The 22,280-nt window shown below is 43.0% G+C and overlaps 1 protein-coding gene and 1 long non-coding RNA gene across 2 annotated transcripts in view; both read right to left on the bottom strand.

The window, feature by feature from the left end:
- LOC124279515 (unconventional myosin-VIIa-like) overlaps window positions 1-22,280 on the bottom strand; it is a 754,149-nt gene that overhangs the window by 104,865 nt on the left and 627,004 nt on the right. The gene's annotated exons all lie outside the window — the stretch shown is intronic.
- On the bottom strand, window positions 1,930-20,713 carry LOC124279521. Its single transcript, XR_006899400.1, has 3 exons — window positions 20,700-20,713; window positions 17,260-17,265; window positions 1,930-2,040 (listed from the first exon to the last, which is right to left on the bottom strand). It is a non-coding gene; the product is annotated as an uncharacterized LOC124279521 (long non-coding RNA).

The raw sequence follows: 22,280 nt of genomic DNA, 5'->3' as shown, positions 1-22,280 counted from the left end.
GGGTGGGTGTCGACTCCCACACCAGTCTGCAGGGGGTCACCATGACCGTGGAAGACACGATATCACTCACCAAAATCTTCTTACCCAACAACCTACATTTTACAGGCTTGAAGTGTACGTACGCGAAACTATCAGAAAAACAATTGGAAACTATTTTCTTCTAACGGTAGTACAGCAATGGCCAGCCATCGTCACAACGTCATGCTTGGTGATCTAGGAGACACGGAGGGGTTCGATCTGCCTGGTGAGGAAGACACCTTGTACGTCCTACACTTGAAAGACAATGTGTACGAGCGGGTGTCGCTGGCAGACTTTAAGGAGCCCAAATGGTTGATAAACATGACCCTCACTGCACCTTACATTTTCTTTAAAGAAACTGGTTACGTCTCCAAAATTAAGAACAACGGTTTACTTCTCACGTCTTTCATTCCGGATAATGATGTGCAAGTTATACGAATACCGGGTAGCTCGGGCATCATGTTGGCCCCAAACGGTAGTAGTTCAGCTTTAAATTTAACATTACCCAGGTTCCAAACAGATTTTGAATTTGCCATAGAAGACTCCACACTCATCTTAGACGTCTATCTCGGAGCTCCTGATTATGTCCCACTTACAACTACTGTTAGAATAAGTTGGGAAGACAGACACGAATACCAACGTTGTCGTATTATCATACGAAATGGATCGACACCCTTAGTAAGCCTCGAGGGAGTTAATATAGAACTTATTTCCTCTGTTTCAATTTCGACTTTTTACCTGACCAGTAATATAAACCTTATATGTATAAAATACGTTGATCGACCTTTATCAGAAACCCAATTAAGATATATCTGGTAATATATATTATACGATCAGGATGGGGCTGTACCCAGTCATGGAAGAAGTAGCAAAGACACTGGAAACCATAGACGGGTTTCGGTTGAAACAGTTATATGACATCAAACGACAACTAGAACAAGACCGCGATGCGCCTAGAGCATTGTATAAAAAATATCACAGGGTCGTCAATTACATGGACGGCGTCGACACTGCCCTGGTAGCAACCGGTATGGGGTAAGGCGCGGCTGGTGCCGGGTTGTTGACCACCATCGTGGCAGAGCCTGCGGTGCTGTGTATTGAGATAACGGCAGGAGTAGTAGGGTTAGCGGGATTGACGCTTAAGTACATATCTCGCAGACTGCAACGTAAAGCGTTGAAATGCGATGTAATTAGAGTTCTAGCCGAAGCGAAGTTGAACACAATAGATGATCATATTTCCACCGCACTCAAGGACAGTAAAATATCAAAGGACGAGTTTTGTTTGGTGATGTCGGAAATTGCTAAATACAACCACATGAAACAGGAGATCCGGTCCAAGTCTCATAAAAGCACCACCATCAGTGAAGACGAGAAAAAAAAGTACATAGAACAGGGGGTACAACAGGCCCGACAAGCCTTCATCACGAAAACCAAAGAAATCATAGAAGATCCACGATAAACTGTTTGCTGAGATCAACATAACCGAGTGACAGTGGCTGAAGAAACCAGAGGTATTGATCATGCCCCACAACACAATATCTTTCTCGAGGCCCTTCACAGGTAAAGTCAACATTCCAGGGGCCCATAATAGCCACGTGGAGGGAGATGATAAGGGTCCGACAAAGGCTTCACTGGGTAAAAGAAGCTAATGTCAGACTTGGTCCAAAATCCCCCATTACATATACTACTCCGTCTATTGCCCACGTTATAAACACAAGAGTCACGGACGAGGCGTCGACTATATCCCCCCCCCGCATTACCCTATCAAGGCCAGGTTACTTGTTCCTATGTACAACACAACCCAGCACCTCACCAAAATAATTTCCCCTCTTGGTAAAACAGGCAAACATTGCACACTTCACAGACTTCGGTCTAAAGATCAAGATTTGTTTGTTTGTTTGCTTCTTGTTTAACGCCACACTCAGCAATATTCCATCTACATGGCTGCTTCTCTAAATAATCAGTCTTGACCAGACAATCCAGTGATCATCATCTCGAGCTTCAATTTACACAGTTGGGATACTTGTTTACAAGATTCGGACCATTCCTTTTGCAGACATTATGATTGCAGACATTCTCTCGTTTATGGCAACTCTTAGCAAAGTTTTTGTGAACTGCAAGTCTTGTTCAGCAGCATAAGTTTTGACATTGGCCCAAATCAACTCAACTGGGTTCAATTCTGAGTGGTAAGGAGGAAGACGTAGTACATCATGGCCATGTTGTTTCAACATAGTGTCTACTCTATAGACAGGGCCCAGTTTGTTGGATTTTGCCAGACACAACAACTCAGCTTTGAGCATTTTATCGTCAAATGCAATATTGTGCCTTTGTAACCAAGCTTTGATATCATCTTTTCTGTTAGCCATTGTTGAACATTTGTCCACTTGCTTGCTGTGGTATGGCGCATTATCTATAACAATGATGGAGTGGGGTGGAATGTGTGGGATCAATTTTTCCTGCAGCCATTTTGAAAAATTATCAAAACTCATCTCGTCATGATAATCTGCTGATTTGAGCTTTGAGTCAAATACAAGTAAAGTATTTGGTACAAAACCGTTTTTGGACCCTGCATGAACAACAATAAGCCGAGGTCCGGTACGGGACAGAGGCTGAACCCCATTTATCACAACCTCACCATCAACCTGCCAACATTTTGGGACAATGTGGTGTACATGCAACCATGTTTCATTTCGACATATTTTTATTGCATGTAAGTATTGCATGCGCTTTGCAACGATGTCTTTTCGTTCCATTAAAACCTTACGATTTGACTGCATTTTTCGCCACCTAAACCCCATGTCTTTCAGATTCTTTCGAAAACCCTTGCCATATATCATATCTAGAGTAGGAAGTTGCTTTTGTACTTCACATAAACTTTGTACAAATTGACGGACTGCACACCGGTCAAAATCACTCCCCTTGAATCCTGCAAACTTGAGACAATAATGTACAAAGAATATATACTCAGCAGCAAACAAAACCATCAGTAAGAATTCAAAATTAGATACGCACTGTAATCAAATCATTACAGAAATGGACATAATCAGCAGATCAAAATTTTTGTTGTGCACAATATCTTGACACATCAATGAACAACTCAGCACAATTCCAAGACATTACGTGAACATTTGCAGTCCATTCTGACTCTTGACTTCAGTATCTAGTGTGACCACAACGAGCGGCAATAACTGCAGCACAGCATCTATGCATGGACTGCACCAATCAATTGATGAAGGCCATTGGCACCTTGAACCACACTCTGAGAAAGGCCTGGTATGACATTATTCTGTCTCCTCTGAATTTAATCCCAAAGATTGGGCCCGGGCTTTATCCTGCTGGAAAAGGAACAATTACATTTATTGTTAGTAATTGTTAGTAAACTTACCTCTGGATTATGGTTGCCTTATTCTGTGGTTTCCACAGACACATACAGAATGAAGTGAAAATTTTAACACTAAGTCATAGCTATCCCTTGTGGTATGCCCTTCCAACTGACAGAGTTACCTCCCCCTGACCTAGATGTCACTGTATAGTAGTTTGAAAATCCTCACAAATTTTATGAATACAGTTTACAAAACACTTATCTTCTAGAGGAAAGGAGGGGAGGAAGGGTCGACTATACCTTCATAATCCAGAGGTAGTTTACTAACAATTACTAACAATAAATGTAATTGTTCCTAATTGAGGCGTAAACATTCCCTCTGGATTATGGTTGCCTGAATCCCACATACGGATGAAGGGCTATCCCTAGAAGAATAGTCCTGAAGCATACCATACCACTAGTGAGTTATTCTCCATGATCAAAATCCTCTAAGGATAACTATGACTTAGTAGTAAATAATTCACTGGTGAAATATAATATTGATCATTGTCCACTGGACTTCATTCCAAATGTTGAGTAGTCTCTAATTATCAATCGAATTATACTACTCTTCAGATGAATTAATATTGATAATTTCCAATTGACAACTTCCCTAATTCTGTCATCTCATGACGTAACTTCCCATTTATGACGCCACTTCCGGTCAATATTCGGGTCTATGGCGCCACTTCCGGTCTATGACGTCACTTCCGGTTTATGACGTCACTTCCGGTTGATTCTCCCAATCCTTAAGATTAATTCCGTAATAATTAGAGACTACTCCCTTTCAATACTCAACCACCACCTGAGTTCGGTTAGTATCTATAATAGGGATAATCGTAACTGTGACCTACCTGATAATACTTCTGTCTCTATATCTTCTCTCCATCATCGTATAATCCAGGTGTGTAACATGCTTGACACATGATCCAATCCCTGCTACACCCCCACCCCCACCCCCTTTAATAGGTACTAGGCGGAGGAAAGGTGTTGTGCCGCTACTAACGGACCCAGGGACTTAAGGCCTTCCATTGAAGAGGCTACATCTCTTAAATAAAAATTTATAAATGTGTTTGACGACTTCCATTGACAACTAGCCACCACTGCTCAACTGAAACTGAACCCCATGCCGCTACTGTTGATGCTAATGCCCTAATCTCATGTGGCGAGAATCTAACATTAACTGATTCTTGATCCAAGTCTCCGTAAGCATAGGCTGATTGTCTTCCTGAGCCATGAAGAAATTGTATTCTTAGATATGTCCGTATTAACATTTGTTTTACAGGAGAGGAAGAGATGACGACGATTCCGCCTAAAACTAGATGTGCGGTGTATATACCATCTGAGAGCTCGGATCGGACAAAGTAGTCTTGATCTGTCAGATCTAGAGGCAGGGGCAGGCAGAGCTGGTATTCTGTAGACTCTGTGTCCTAACAAACCATGAGACGCCGACTGATTCTTGGCTGTAAATTCAGGCACCGGCCCTACAAGTCATCATCTTATACCCTTCCGAGAATGCAATAGATTTAAAGTCAATAGCGTGCAGTTCTGACACTCTTGAAGCCGTGAGCAAAAGCCAGTAGAAAAGCAGTTTTAAAACTCAAGTATTTTAAGGAAGTGTCTTGCATAGGTTCAAACGGAGACTTCTGTAGAGCCTGTAGTACCAAACATAGATCCCACTTAGGAAATAATGACGGGCGATGACACATCCTTGATCTGGAAAGATCTAATAATCCTGTGTAAAGAATGATCAGATCCTACAGATAGTCCCTGTAAGTCCATGACTGAAGCAATCGCTGATCTATAGCCTTCAATAGTATTGTGTTTTAATTTTTTAACCATCCTGAGATATATAAGAAAATCTGCTATGACAGGTATGGTGACTGGAATATTGAGTAGTCGTTGTTCTCTTCTCCACTGGATGAAGACATTCCACTTGGTGTCATACAGTGCTGCCGTTGAAGGTCTGATAGACTCGGAGATAGCCGAAATTGCTTGTTCATTGAAACCCTGCTCCTTGAGGGAACTATAGATAGTCTCCATACGTGAAGAGCTAGTAGGTTTACATTTTTGTGGTATCTGTCCGACTTGGGCTGACTGAGAAGATTTTCCCAACAAGGCAGTCGTAAGGGTTTGTCCGTCAATAATTGAAGAAGGTCCGTGAACCATGTTCTGGTCGACCATGCTGGAGCTACCAGATAAACTACACAGTTGTGTTGGGCGATCTTGGCTAGTACTTCCGGTATCAATTTGAACGGAGGAAAAGCATATGCTATCAGATTTTCCCATGAGATTGACAGGGCATCCACTGCCCAGGCTGTTGGATCCGAACAGGACTCACAAATGTAGGTAGACGATTGTTCCTTGCTGTCGCGAAGAGATCTATGGATGGTGTTTCCCATTTCTCCTTGATGAGTTTGAAAGCCTCCATATTCAAAGTCCATTCTGTTGATATCACTCTGTCCTGTCTGGAGAGAGTCTGCCAAAATATTCACCTTTCCCGGATGTGACGAGCTTTTATATGACTTTTCATGGAATCTGCTATTTTGAAAAGTTCCTTCGTAATCTGTAGTAGACGATGAGATTTGGTTCCCCCTGTTTGTTTATATAGGCTACTACTGTGCCGTTGTCTGTCACTAACATAATGTTCTTCTGATGCAGGTTCCAAGACCAATGAGACAGAGCTTTTACCAGCCTAACATCTCCAGACAGTTGATATGGAGATTGCTTTCCTGTTGAGACCACAGCCCCTGAACTTGATGTTCGTTGACATGAGCGCCCCATCCCGAGTTTGAGGCGTCCCGCATATAGAGTATGGAGGAGGAAGACGAAAATGTACTCCTGGAAGCACGTTGCTGTCCACCACCACCACAAAAAATTCCTGACTTAATCATGAAGGGAGGAGATACCATAGTTTCTAAGTCCAGATCCCTGAACCCATTGATCCATATTTGCGGTTCGCGAAGATGAATCCTGCCCCTCATCGTGAAATCTTGGATAGACGTAAGAGATCCCAGCAGGGACATCCATGTCCGAATTGACGCGGCCTTGCTTGCTAACAGATTAAAAATCTTGGTCCGGATCTTGTACCAACGATCCTGAGGTGTAAAAATTTCGTGCCGTTTTGGCATCTAGGATGGCTCCCAGATACTTGATTTTTGATGTGGGGACTAGTTCTGACTTGACCGGGTGTACAACAAGGCCTAGATGTGTGAACACGTGGAGTATAAACTTGGTCTGTTTTAAAAGAGTCTGAGTAATTATATTCCGTGCCAGGAAATCGTCCAAGTAACCGTGGATAGCTATCTGACGATGATGTAGGAACGCTAAAATGATGATCACCGTGAACAGCCAAGGAGCTAGAGAAATTCCAAAAGGTAGAACACGGAATTGAAATCTCCGTCCGTTTACCGCGAAACGAAAGTACTTCTGAGACCGAGGATGTATTGGTACATGAAGATAAGCGTCCTTCAGGTCTATGCTGATGAATTTGGAATTTGGTTGGATAAGAGTTCTCAAATTGGTCAGGGATTCCATCTTGAATTTGGGAGGTTTCCTTAAATATTCCTTGTTTAACACTTTCAAGTCTATGATCATCCTCATCTCCTCCGTGTCTTTCTCGGGAACTAGAAATACCGGGGAGTAGAACCCGCATGACTGGTCTGATGGTGGAATCTCCACTATGGCCTGCTTGTCTACCAGTTGTTGAATGGCCGCTACTGCTCCCGCTAGACGATCCCCTTGCAGGAAAACGCCTCCCTACCGGGCTGGTAGGTTACTGGAGGTAGACTCTCCCATGGTAGCATGTAACCTTTCTCTATGACTGATAGAATCCAGCTGTCCGAGGTGATCTGTGTCCAATTCTCCACATATTGTGCTAGCCGACCCCCCTCTACGGGAGATTGGGATACCGGTAGAATAAATTCAAGTCTGTTTCCAAATCGAGGGCATTTCCAAATCGTAAGGCTGAGTAAACTGAACTATTTGATTAGAGTCAAAACTTCCTAGATCCCGCTTGGTGCCACGAAAAACCTGGTGCCTCTACCCCTGCCCCTAGAGGATGAGTAGCCCCGAAGTTGAAGATGGTGCTGACGAGGAGAAATTACGCCACCTAGAGTCTCCTGCCCTGTCAAATGCTGAACGCTGCAGTGGCTCCTGACGCCTGTGAGAAGGTTGGCGGGAAATAGTAGCAGATACATCCCTCCTCGGTCTGGACTGAGGTTTATTCCTGCTTTGTGACAGTAAAGCTGAAGCCAATCTCTGATTCAGTTTACATGATGTAAAAGCATCCTTAACTTGAATAGCCTGACCACATTGTCCATGAAAAAGAGATTCTGAGTCCAAGGGCTGTTGAAATAAAACATCTTTAGCTGTCTCTGGTAGACTTCTAATTGAATCTAACTTGTGAAGTCTCTCCATGGCTGTTAAACGCCCAAGTGTACACAGCTGATTGTGAGTTGCGTCCGGGCTATAGATTGATATACCACATCTAGGAATGAGTGCCATGGCTACTTCTTCGGCTGACATGGATACTAATGTGTCCTTCTTTACTCCTTCATAATCTTGGAATAATGGTGGTAATAATGCCCGACTCCCGCGAGCAAACCAGTTGGTATAGGATAGTATGTCCAAGGATGAACGGGCGGCCCCATCCATGTCCTTGAGATCCTTGGATGAACAGGAAAATGGAAAATCCCTGGCAGCTCTAGCATCCTGTAGCTGTGCAAAATCCTTGTCCATATGCGGAGCATAAAGTGGAATCAGTCTATTGTGAATAGCATACACTGGCTTTTGAATAATCTTGGGTAATGCATTAAGTGAAGTCGCCTTGGAGAGGTTCAAATTGTAAGAATCCAACGCCAACTTAAGTGCCGATGAATGAGGAAGAGATAGCTTGGGAACCCTTTCCGGCGGCAGACATCCTGACGATCCCAGCTCCACTGGTAACTCCCATTCCGGCTCCTCAGGCTGTGGCGGGACTGTGCTTGGATAAAGTCCATGGATTAATTCAACCTTTTCCCTAAGAGACCATCCAGGAACAAAATCTTCGGCCGAAGTATCCATAGGCTGGACTGTCAATAATCCCTCCTTCATAACGAATTCTGGTTGAGAGAGAGGATAAATAGAAGTAGCTTCAGAATCCGAGAGGTCCGTTAAAAACGGTGGCTTATCAATGTCAAAATTATCCATGGCTCCCCTGGAAATCCCGCTTGGCACGTGGCTACTGGACTGCTGGTCCTGGATACCGCTAACCCCCGTGGCAGCCGTGGCTCGTTGATTAAACCCAAGGTGGGAGACGCAAGCCGAGGGCATGGAGTCAGTCCCGCTAGGATATGACTGCAGCACATTCCCCGCGTGGGATAAGGTAGCAGGCTTTGAGTGACTGGGTTCAAGAGTGACCTCCTTTCTCCCAGGGACAAGGGACACGGCTTGTTTTGCCTGGAGCGCAATTAAAGCCTGCCTGGGGTCAGCCAGGTTGACCCCGTCCCTGTCACATGAAGCCCGTGGCTTCTCCCCCTGTGGGGAACGGCCTTCTGATCCGGGTCGTAAGGTGATACCCGGCTTTCCCAGGTAGAGCACCCCGAAGTTTCACAGAAACTGACTCTTGCCCCGGCTCTTGCCATCGCCAACCCAGTCAGTGCGCCACCACCGGTCGCCTTGCCGCATATAATGCCATCATGAAACAGATTTTGTAATGAATTCATCTTGGTCTCATTTCTCATTTCCATATCATACATGGACTGACTAACTGAGGCTTGCAACTCTGATTTAAACGATGCAAATAAATCCGAGATAGCAGAAATGTCCAAATGGGATGCATCCGATTTAGATCTAGATCTAGATTTGGATTTTGATTCAGATCTCTGTGAAGATGGCGGGGATCCCTGCCGGATTTTTTACTTTTGCTAGCCTCCGACGACGGGGAGAGCATTTACGCTTCTTAGTCTGAGATCTTGCAGAATCCATACTTAACCACTCAACCTCTGATAACTCTGAACACAGAAGGCAGCGATCTTGCAGGGTACAATGGTTACCAGTAAAACAAGAAATGCAGAGAGAATGGGGGTCTAAATCCGACATGAACTTCTGACATTGCACGCACTTATTCTTAGCCATAGCTTAAAGTTAGACAAAGGAAAAAGGGCCGGAAAATATATATCAAGTACAAACGTAAAAATAATATAAAATACGATGTCCAAAGGACTAATGTCGACAACACTAACCTATATAGGGATGGATCAGTGTAGAAAACAAGCTGATAAAGTCAATTTCTCACTCCACTCTATACACGTGTACAGTGTATACCATACAGAAAATTTGTGAGGATTTTCAAACTACTATACAGTGACATCTAGGTCAGGGGGAGGTAACTCTGTCAGTTGGAAGGGCATACCACAAGGGATAGCTATGACTTAGTGTTAAAATTTTCACTTCATTCTGTATGTGTCTGTGGAAACCACAGAATAAGGCAACCATAATCCAGAGGGAATGTTTACGCCTCAATTATGTTGTTCTGGTGACAGTGCATAATGTGGTATGACGTGGGGTCTGAGAGCTTGGTCAATGTAGCGCACCGCTGTGATGCCACCTCCTCTCCCTGGACCAAAGTTCTGGAACACCACAGGACCCACTCTCTGGTTCAGGCCTATTCCACCCCATACCATGATGCTTGCACCTCCCCATGAGTCTCTTTCCATAACACATTGGTCTGAGTAATGCTGGCCACGTCGTCGCCATATTCTTGTTCTGCCATCTGCAGTTGTTTCGGATGTCTGCATGAAGGGATTCTGTACGTGCTGTCGCACAACATGGCGGTCTTGTCGTCTTGTGGTCACCCTTGGTCTGCCAGTATGGGGGCAATCATTTGTGGTGTTAGTGGCCCAGAAACGTTGCTGCAGCCTGTAGATGGTCCGAACGTTGACTGGAAGTGATTGGCAACGGCTTGTGCAGTGTGGCTAGCTTCAAGTCTTCCTAGTGCCTGGTTCCTCTGAGCTGTCGTGAAAAGGGGCATCCTGCAGACGTTGTAATGTGAATGTTTCAACCAGGTTTTGGGGTGCATTTTATAGGGCTGGTCCTTGTGAACAGCACATGCAGTATGAGTTGCATAAAAAACATGGAGAACACAGTACCATCTCCAAGATCAGGTTGCGTTTTTGAGACCATTCCCTGGGTTCTATTCTCAGTTTGGGAAGGAATGTCTTTGCTCAGGTAACGTTAGAGATGTTGTCAAAAATATACAATCAAACATTAAATGAGTTTACAGTTATCTGTTTCTGCGAAGGAAAATTCCAAACTGACATTTCTTTTGCTGCTTAGTATAACTTTATTAATGTAAGGAGCTGGTGCTAACTTGTATATGAAGCAGAAAATTAACCAAGAATGCCATGCCAGTAATACTACTGGGTGGGAGGCAGTGGTTAAATTTTCGATGTGCACGCCATGCCACCATGCTTGCCAATGTTAGTGACGTAATCCAGGGGAAGCAACTCTGCTCACCATACGAAATACAATATTCCTACCACTAAATTAAAACCGAATTTAACCTGTAAAATTCCTATTTTAAACGTTCATATATATTGCATGGGATAACACTTCTGCAATAACAATAATAAGACAAAGGAGAATTGGCAAAACTGAATGCGAAACAAATAGCCTCATGCATGGCTTTACAAAGCCGTGATTGCTTTATTAACCCCAGAGAAAGAAGGAGTAAGGTATTTGGGGAAAAGCTGGAGATATTAAACTAACTTGAAAACTCTGACAGCGATTGAACAAACTGTGCTAAGGCTCTCAACTTTGTTCTAGGCGATATGTCCATGTATCTCAATTGAGCACATTCTGATCACGCAACAGTTGACGAATAGTTGAGATGAAAACAGTCTTAGTTAATACTGTCCCTGTCCCTGTACAGAAGAGTGGTTGCTCTGGGTCATGGTTTCTTTCACTCTACAGCAAATTATTCAGAGCTGCTGCAGGGCACAGTGCTTTACCTTCAACTCTGGGCAGCAGAACCTTCAACTGCCGCTCTCTAAACTGCAATGTTTTTGTCACTTTCATGTTCAGGGAGTACCCACCTTCACAAACAAAGAGATCCGAGAGACGCAGATCTTTCTGTGGATTAAAGAGCTCATCAGCCACAAAAGTACCTGGTCTCAGCACACCATAAAAGGCTGTAAGGCAAGCAGCCCAAACACTAATATGTGTTAAGTTTGACATGTCTAATCTAGACTTTAGAGTTAACAACAGCTGAGGAGACATGGGCACGGCAGGATCTTCCGCATCTCCAAATTCATGTTTCACTTCACGCAGTACACATGAGAGATGCCAGTTATCACTTATCACATCATCAAATCCACTGTCCTTCTGAAGGTTGGATATAGTACCAGATATCCTCGAACCGACTTGTAGCTGCTAAAACCCTTCACATCGACGAGGTATGCGATGTAGAGAGCAATAGTCTCTGTGGAGGTGGGCAATGGAGGAACATCTAATTTATCACAGAAATTTAAGTAGGATTTTAGCTGGCAATTGTACGTTCTTAGTGTTGATTCTGTCAAAGTCTGAGATTTGAGTCTAAGTACAGTTCCTTGCAAGCTACTACGTAGAGCACGTGATGCCCCACCTGCAAGTGATAAATGCAAAAGACATGTGATTAAGCAGGTTGAACCTAGAGAAAGGTGTGACAGATAAATGTGGCAACAAATCATACAATAAAGACAAACGTCAGGGTTCCCCCAGTCTGGACACTGTGTCAGCAACTGTATTAGAGCCCCCCTGAAGTGAACTGCCACCCATTCAATGTTATTCAATGCTCTTATCCAAAATTACTCTTGCACATATTTCATGGCGGCCTGACTATGGACAGTACCGTTATTCACAGCAGACATGCATGTAACGTTGTCTGTACGGACCACAATTTTCCTGTTCTGAAACGGGAGCCGCCAGCGTTCAAGGGCTAGTACCACTGCAACAAGTTCTTTCACGTTAATATGCTCGTCAACCACCTTAGGCACATCCATGTTCCAGTTCCAATAAGCAAAGTCTCCTTCCACGTAAGCACCTGCAACGGTGTCACACCGCGTCAGTATATAGATGCATAGAGGGTGTAACTGGGGCAAAACTAACAGTTCCATTAAAAGCGCACATAATATGTGCAAATATGTGCTGCCCAGCACAGCTTGCTGACGAGTGTTTCCAGTTGTCTTCTGCTGACTCTAGTCTTTACTTGAAACTCGCGCAGTTTTGTCAAAAACTCTTCACATTTCCTTCCAGGTAGTGAAAACATCAGCAGCAATTTGTTGATTTCTATTCCCAAGAACACTATACTTTGACTGGGACCGTCAACTTAACCCCAGTTGATGTCGAAGCCCAAGTAACGTAGCACATCCACTAACACATGAATAGCCTTAACACACTGCCCCTTGTTTCTGGAAATGATGAACAAATCATCAAGGTATGCAATTACACATATACTGAACCGACACCACATAATTGCACACACAGCTCTGGACAAGCACTGGAAAATACTGGATGGCGTGTATCTACCATATAAGACGCACATGTCTCTCCTTCAAAAGTCCAACTCACACCAGTCAAATCATAATTTGAAGGATGAACTGCTACAGATCTGTATGCATTTTTAAGGTCTATCTGTGCAAGAAAGTCAAGCCCGCTGTATATGCTGCTTTGCCACATGCAAATCCATATATGAACACTCACACTCTGTCATATACACATTTAGTTCCTTACCCTCTGGAAGGCTTGCATCATGTATGACTAATTTTGTTCACGTCCTTAGGCACCGCACGGAGGGCACTCACAATTTTGGGGCGATGCAAAACCAATTTATAGTGACCTGCCAACAGTTCAATTTTTAGCTGCTCTTCGACAAGAGAGATGTTGACAATCGCAGATCTGTGATTTTAGCAGAACACAGTTTCAACTGTACCAACAATATCCTGCTCAACTAAATAGAAACCCTCTTTTACCCCATTCAAAATATATTGCCTGTCTTTATAGTCCTCCGGCAACAGGCAGACCCATGCGTTGAAGTTTAAACTATTATGAGTAGGGTATGTAGAGTTCTTCAGTTTTTTGTTGCAGGCATGGTGTGCATACTCGGAGCCATACCCTGGCTATACCCAGTTAGTTGAACTGTTAGTTGAACAAACAAGAGTCATCAGAAGATGACAAATCCCCCCAGCCCCCACATATCTGAAAGAACAAGTCATCTCACAGTTTCTTAAAGTCCAATTTCATTTCCATGGGAATCATGAAAAACATAAATGCCAAAAATCTGTAAATTGCAAAAGGCATCACTTCAAGATCTGTTCAATATATCTACCAAGTCTTGAAGAAAGATATTGAACAGTTTTCGAGTTGTGCTCCGGAAACGAAACCCATCCATCCTCTGGAGCTAGTCCGAATCATTTCCATGGAAACCAGAAAAAGTAAAAGTAGGAACAAGTACATGTATTGTTAGTAATTGTTAATAAACTTACCTCTGGATTATGGGTGCCAGTTTCCTGTGGTATCACAGAGACATACAGAAATGAAAGAGAACAAAATTTCCCTTTAAAAAAACTAAGTCATAGCTATCCCTAGTGGTATGCCTAAAGAGTATGCAGTTATTTCCCCTAGCTGTGATATCACAGCATTGATCTCCCGAAGCCCTCATAATTTTTTCACAAAAAAACTCTCCTCATACACTTCGCGGATACAGGAGGGACCTATATCCCATAATCCAGATGTAAGTTTACTGACAATTACTAACAAAACATGTAATTGTTCCTAATTATGTCGTAAACGTTCCCTCTGGATTATGGTTGCCAGAATCCCACATATGGAAGGAGATTCCTGTGGATGAAAGGAGATCAGGGATACCATTAACTTATTGGAATACTTCCCTACTAGGATAACTATGACTTAGATAACTTCATGTCCCATGATGCCCACCACCATAATCCTAACAGATGGTTAATTGTAAGTCTTGAACTAAGGACAGGAAGTTAATGTGAGGGAGAATTCCTAACTCACTAGGAGAGTCTGGTAGATCCCCCTTTTCTTAAGGAGAATAAATATGCAAAGACCTCTGATCCATCTTCCCTGAATCAAATGACGTCACTTCCGGTTCCATGACGTTATTATCTTATCAAGTACTTAACTATCACCACCGGTTTCTTGACATCACTTCCGGTATTATGACGTCGCTTCCGGCTGATGACGTCACTTCCGGTTACACGATGTCACTTCCGGTCTTTGCACAATCTCCTTAATCATAATATCGTGCTTTTAGAAAGGCGTAAATACACAACTCCCATAAACGCCCTAATGATGGATCTAGCGTCACTCCTACAATCACGTGACCTTGTGAACCCCATCACCTAGCACGGGGATACCAATCCCACTAACTTAGTGCTCATAGTTAGTAGAGAGGTTCATCTAAACCCTCACTGTTCAAAGGTCTTCGTGTAGTGCCACTGTGAATCTCCCCTCGCTGATTGATCAAGTCCCATGTACTCCGAAGTCTGGACGTATGCAGCTCTGATCCCTGTGGAAGGCTCACTTCTAACTCCTGTACCCATGTACCCAATGTTTTGCTTGCAGGGAAGGAAAAGCCGACGATGATTACACCTGAATTGCAGAGTCTGTTGAATGTACAAGGCACAAATTGGACACAGCAATCTTGGTCTGTTGGATCTAGAGGAAGGGGTAGGCAAGGCAGGAATCTTGTACCTTTTAGGCCCTAATGGTCCACAAGAAGATGACTGATTCTTAGCCACAAATTCTGGTAAAGTTCTGCAAGTCCTGAAATGATAGCCTTCCGCGAAAGTTACCGATTTAAAATCTACTGTTTCTCTCTTTGCAGTCCTCCCTCATAACAAATAGTGAACTGTGTCAAAATTTTAATGATAGTTTGTTGAACAACTTTCTTATTTTTAGGACATAAATTCTGAAAAAAAATCACAGAGTTGGTCTGATGTTTTGATTAAAATCAGTGTTTAATTGGGTATTATATGTTTATTAGTTTTCTAGTTAGATCGCAATTCATCGGTCCGCTTTTGAGCCAAACAGACTATAGTAGAAACTGTGTCTTAAATGATAAGAATTTCAACAACGTGGATTGCATAGGTTCGAAAGGAGCCCTCTGGAGGCACTGCAGAACTAGGCATAAGTCCCATTTTGGAAATATAGGTCTTGTTACATCCTTGAGTTGAAAAGATCTGATCAATTTATGGAGAGATGAATTGGTTCCTACTGTCAATCCCTGAATATCACAAACTGATGCAATAGACGATCTAAAACCCTCTATAGTATTATGTTTCAGATTCTTAACATCTCTCGGATGCAGGAGCAAATCTGGTATGATGGGGATAGATACTGGAGATTCAAAGAGTCCTCTGTCTCTTCTCCACTGGACAAATCGATTCCACTTGGCCTTGTAAAGGGAAGCTGTAGATGGTCTAATTGCATGTGTGATTGCCAATGAAGATTTTTCATCAAATCCCTGCTGTCTGAGTGTTTTGCAGATAACCTCCACACGTAAAGAGACAGACTCTGAAGATTCTTGTAAACTTGAGTGGATCCTGGTTGATACAGGAGATTGTCCCATTCCAGCAGACGCAGAGGTGCATGCTTGAGGAGCTGAAGAAGAGTGAGGAACCAAGCTCGCGCAGGCCAGGGAGGAGCCACTAGGTAGACTACGTAACTGTGAATAATTATCTTGGATAGAACTTCCTGTAACATCTTGAATGGCGGGAACACGTACGCGATCATATTGTCCCAAGGGATAGACATGGCGTCCACTGCCCACGCTAGCGGATCTGGAACCAGACTGACAGAAGTGGGGAGGCAATTGTTCCTGCACATCGCACATAGATGTATAGCCAGGGACTCCCATCTCTGTCCGATCACCCTGAAGGCCTCCTTGTGTAGAGTCCATTCTGTGGAAATGACCCTGTCCTCCCTTGACAAAGAATCCGCCAGTATGTTGAAACGTCCTGGAATATTATGTGCCCCTAGATAGCATTTCGTGAGATCGGCGATCACAAACAGCTGCTGAATGGTCTGTAAGAGATGTCATTACCTGGTTCCTCCCTGCTTGTTTACATAAGTTACAACAGTAGAATTGTCTGTGGCCAACATTATGCTCTTCCTGTGAAGAATCGAACTCCAATGAGATAATGCCTTTACTAATGCCAACATCTCCAGAACATTGATGTGATATGTGCTCTCCTCTAACGTCCAATTGTCCTGGACTTGAAATTGATCCATGTGTGCTCCCCCTTCCTAAATCATCAGATCCTGAGGAGGTGGCTGAAACGGAGCTCCCGTAAGAACATTTGATTCCCGAGTCCACCAAAGAAGTTCTGTCTTTACGTGGTCCAGGCAAACAATCCTCAAATCTACGATATGCCAGACCTGGGTCTCTCGCAGATGGATCCTGCCCCGCAGAGTGAAATCTTGGATAGATGTCAAGGTACCTAACAGAGACATCCAACTCCTGACTGACACCTGCTATACTTTTATGGCCTGATAGATCCTGTTCTGTAATTTCTCCCAGCAATCCTGCAGAGGAAATATATGACATGTTCTCGCATCCAGAACCGCTACCAGGAATTTTATACGAGGCGATGGAATCAATTCCGATTTCTCTGGGTGAACAATGAGTCTCAAATGAGTGAATACGTGCACCATGAACTTGGTCTGTCCTACAAGCTTGTTGGTGATTACATTCATGGCTAAAAAATCATCCAGATATCAGTGAATGGCTATGCATCTGTGATTAAGAAAAGCTAGGATGGGAGTAACTATCGTGGTGAACAGCCAGGGCGCAAGAGATATCCCTAACGTTAGAACTCTGAACTAATATCTGCGACCGTTGACTTCGAACCTCAGGTATCTCTGCGATTGCAGATTATACGCACATGCAGGCAAGCGTCCTTCAAGTCTAGACTTACAAATTTGGCGTCTGGTTGAATGTGGCTGTTCAGATTGGCTAACGATTCCGTCCTCTACTTGGGTGATTTCTGGAGAAAGTTCTTGTTGAGAATCTTTAGATCGATTATCATACACATCTCTTCCGTGTCTCTCTTGGGGACTAGAAAAACGGGAGAGTAGAACCCCTCTGACCTAGCCCCCCTACCCCTACCTCTAGAGTTAGCAGAGGACCCCCTGCTAGAAGGAGCGGCCAAACGAGGTCTAGAGTCCAAGGCTCTATCAAAAGCCGAGCGTGGTAGCGGAGCCTTCCAATTCAAGGATTGATCCAGAAGAAGCTTGCATCCCGTCTCTCCTGCCCCTAGGAGAACTTCTGCTCCGATTTTGAGCCAGGAGGGCCGAAGCCAGACACTGATTCCGATTCCTAGTAGTAGTGGCATCCTTAGCCTCAACTGCCTGCTGACACTGACTGTTGTAAGTCGCCTCTGAACTCAAAGGTTGTTGAAACATCAGTTCCTTAGTGGATTCAGGTAAATTCCTAACAGAGTTCAACTTGTGCATTCTATCCATGGCTGTGAGTCTGCCCAAGGAAAAAACTTGATTCTAGGTAGACAGCCAGAGTATCCTTCTTAATGTCCATATCATCCTTAAACACCGGAGGAAGCAGAGCCCGTACTACTACCGCGAACCAATTAGCGTAAGAGAAGATGTCAATGGATGACTGTGCAGCCGTGTCCAACTCCTTAAACTCCCCGGGGATACATGGTAACAGATTGTCTTTCGGATTCCTGGTGTCAAGCAGACTAAAGTCCTTATCCAGATATGGTGAACTAGCTGGCAAGTCAATATTATGAATGGTGTAAGCCGCCCTCTGAGGAACCTTAGGAAGATTCCCCAAGGAAGTTGATTTAGCCAATAACTCATTATAATTATCCAAGGCTAATTTCACTACTGATGAATGAGGTAAGGACAGTTTGGGGTATGCTCCAGAGGTAAACAACCGAAAGAACCCAATTCAATGGGTATCTCAATTTCCGTATTCACTGACGGCGGAGGCAAGGTACTCGGATATAGTCCATATAAAAATTCCATTTTCTCCTTTAATGTCCATCCCAGAGCATAATCTTCTGCAGCTGTGTCTATGGATAGTACACTGATAAATCCTTCCTTCATAACCAGCTCCGGGTTAGATACAGGGTAGGCCGTATGCCCATCCGAGTCCGACAAGTCCGGGAATAATGGCAAATCAGTGGATTGTCTGTGTCTATTTGGTCCCAGCTAGCCGTAGCTCCGACTCCCGCTGCATTCCCTGCAAGGCAAGCAGCCCTCCGCTGAGAGTCAGCCGTGAAGCCTGTGCTATCTAGTGGTTGGTGAGGGTCCATGCCGGTATCCTGAGCCCGGTTAACGGAATCAACCCCAAGCCGCACGGGTGACACTGACCCACCAGAGCGTGAAACGATAGCCGGCTCTGCGGGCAATTCGGATTGGGTACTAGTCCCCAAGGATACACTGCATGGGACAGTGTCCCTCCCACACGAAGCCTTAGTGTCTCCCGTCGTGGGGATTGGCAACCCAGCTTCAGGACAGTGGTGATACTCAACCAAACCGAGTAGAGCACCACGCCGCAGTACGGGGGGAATGACTGTTGACCTAGGGACCTGGACTGACGGACTGAGTTTAGTTTTACGCCGCTTTTAGCAATATTCCAGCAATATCATGGCGGGGGACACCAGAGATGGGCTTAACACATTGTGCCCATGTGGGGAATTGAACCCGGGTCTTCGGCGTGACGAGCCAACGCTTTAACCACTAGGCTACCCCACCGCCCCCTAGGGACCTGGAACGCCCATCGTCATTATAGTCATTCATAGAAGGAGCCCTTGGAGTTAAAGATTCAGAAAAATCCATCTGCCTCTGAAAGTCTGATATTCTCTCATTGTTGCAACAAGATGTTGCATAGACGCCAGAATCTCTGATTTAAAAGATGACAAGAGAGCCGTAACGGCCGACATGTCCACTTGACTAGATGAAGAAGATTTAGTTTTATGACCTAGGTCTGGGCTCTGATTTAACCGACGCTGGCTGAGGTTGAGAGACAGATTTCTTATTCTTAGATGAATCAGATGAACCCAATAATTTTCTCTTCCCAGGATTATTCCATAACGAACCACTCTTCTTTCGATAACCCTGAACAAAGTAGGCAACATTTTCCCCAGGAACAAGGAGATCCCACAAAACACAATGCACATAGAGAATGAGGGTCCGAATCCGCCATGAATCTCTGGCATTGTAGGCACTTATTCTGCAACATGATGAGTGTAATGGCAGGAATTTTCAAAGTCTCCCCAAAAAATCTAATTTTCACAAAAACACTTCAATAATGAATGCGATGGTCAAACAACAACCAATGCGATTCCACTATCCAATTCCGTTGAAAATGATCACTTGTGAAGACTTTTCAATGACAAATGTCTTCCACTTCTATGAAAACATCTGAACGTGATCCCATACAGAAAAAATTATGAGGGCTAGGGGAGAACAATGCTGTGACATCACAGCTGGGGGAGATAACTGCGTACTCTTTAGGCATACCACTAGGGATAGCTAGGACTTCGTTTTTTTAAAGAGAAATTTTATTCTCTTTCATTTCTGTATGTCTCTGTGATACCACAGGAAACTGGCAACCATAATCCAGAGGGAACGTTTATGACATAATTGACAAAAAATCTGTACATAGCAAAAGGAACCACTTCAGGATCTGCCTCATATATCAGCGAAATTCTGTTGAAAGATATTGGAACGGTTTTCGAGTTGTGGTCCGGAAATGAAACCCACTCTTCCCTTTTCTCCAAATCATTTCCATTGAAACTGAGAAAAAAATATGTAAATAGCAAAAGGCACCACTTTAGGTTCTGTTTGATATATCTACCAATTTTCGTTGAAAAGTATCGAACGGACGGACAGACACACTGGAAAAAAAATCCACATTTACAAGCTTGGAAATGTCTTGGAAAGATGATGTTTCCAAGACATTTCCAATTTTGGAAAGATGATGTTTCCAAAAATTTCCAATTTTGGAAATATGAGATTGGCGGTAGTCTTTGATGTTTGGTGTTGTTTTAGTAATGATTGTTTAAGGGATTAACGAAAGGATTATCGACTTGACTAGTTGAAATTGCAGTGGTGAACACATTTTAAATGTTCAATGTTTTGGGTGAAAAGTGAATTTTGTCAAGTTTAGTTTAAGTATGTGTCATCGTAAGCTTATATCTATTGAGTGAGAGTTAATTTCGTACAAGGGCCACCGACCTGTTATACAATTATAAAGATGACAATACAATCCAGCGCCATATATAATATTAAGCTGTATGCTAACATGTACAATGTGTCATTTAATCTTATACTCTATATTCAAAAACTTCGCTCTTTTTGTCAATGCAAGAAATATAAACTTAGCAAGGTTGTTAACAGTTGTAGAATTGCAAGACAATAATAAGTCGATAAATTTAGTTTCACATGGATTATTTATGTAGTATTGTGGGAGCAGGCTGTTTCTCAGATCACAGTAAAATGAACATTCAATAAAGAATTGGTACTCTGATTCAATGGTAAGTACAATACACAGAGGGCAGAATCGCTCATGTTGTTTTATATTTACTTTTCGCCCATATTCTAACATTAAAGGATGGTCTGAACAACGAAACTTACTGAAAGCAAAACGAATCGTTGCGTTGCCCTCCTAGGGGGTCGAGTGATAGTGTCACCATGCACTAATTTCCACCGGACCCCGTAGTTCGTGCTAAATGGGTTATGTTTGTGAGTGTGAAGCGAGCGTTGTGGAAGCTTGGAATGATATCTTAAATGTGTTCAGATCGCTTCGCGGAAGTTAAAGAATCAAAACTACTTACTAGTTGTAGTACAATATATATATGATTGATGACCAAAAAGATTTTCCATGACACAACTTGAAGCATAACGATTTCTTTCTCAGAAGCGAGGTTGTGGTGGAAGTGACAATAATATTGTAAGTAGTGTTATATTGACACTCACCTCGCTTCCACGAGAGAAATTGTTTTGTTATAATATATGTCATGCAAAATCCTATTGGACATCAATCAAATACATATTTTAGTACCAGTAGAAAGTAGTTTTGATTTTGTAACTCGGTGAAAACAAACCTAAATAGCATTTATTCTCAGACTGGCGGATGTTCGCGACAGGGCGCTGCCATTTCTCATAATTGTAACATCACGGGCTCAAGTCTGTTAAAGAATTAATGAGAATATGGTTTGTTTTCATCAAGTTAGAAAATCAAAACTACTTTCTACTCGTAGTTAAATATGTATTTGAGTCATGGCCAACAGGATTTGGCATGACACAACTTGTAACATAACGATTTCGTCCTCGGAAGCGAGATGGGGGTCGAAGTGACATACTGCGCGATGAATTTCTTGCTACATTCACGTGGTTAACGTCCACTCACCAGTATGTAGATACTAGTCAACGTGCGTCTTTATATTTGGTCTTATAATCCTAATTAGTTTATTATCATACTTGTATGCATTTTGAAACTAAATAAAAATCAGGCGATCTGCCTATACTTATAACTTGAATATCTAGAAATTTTATAGTTTGCCAATGTAAATCATAATTACGCTGCACCTCTAGTGTATGTTGTCTGTCTCATTACTTCACGATGAAACAATGATTCTGTTGAATGCTACGACAAATGAATAAAAACAAAATGCAATTATTAAAATTAAAACTGATTAGAGTTATAAGAACAATGTCAGGCTATTACTTTGTTCGAGGAATGTATCCATCAATATCCACAAAAACGAGTGATATGCCATTCACCTGCAGCTGTTCCAAATGATGAGTCTTTCAACAGTCTAATACATGTTTACGAAAAGTGATATATCATTTCAGGTATTTCACATTGGTATATAGTCTCATTGGTCAC

Source organism: Haliotis rubra, unplaced genomic scaffold (genome assembly GCF_003918875.1).
Source record: "Haliotis rubra isolate DU_JTF1 unplaced genomic scaffold, ASM391887v1 Scf251, whole genome shotgun sequence".
Lineage (NCBI taxonomy): Eukaryota > Metazoa > Mollusca > Gastropoda > Lepetellida > Haliotidae > Haliotis > Haliotis rubra.
The sequence above is the reverse complement of the archived record's forward strand: the minus strand, read 5'-3'. Positions and strand labels throughout refer to the sequence as shown.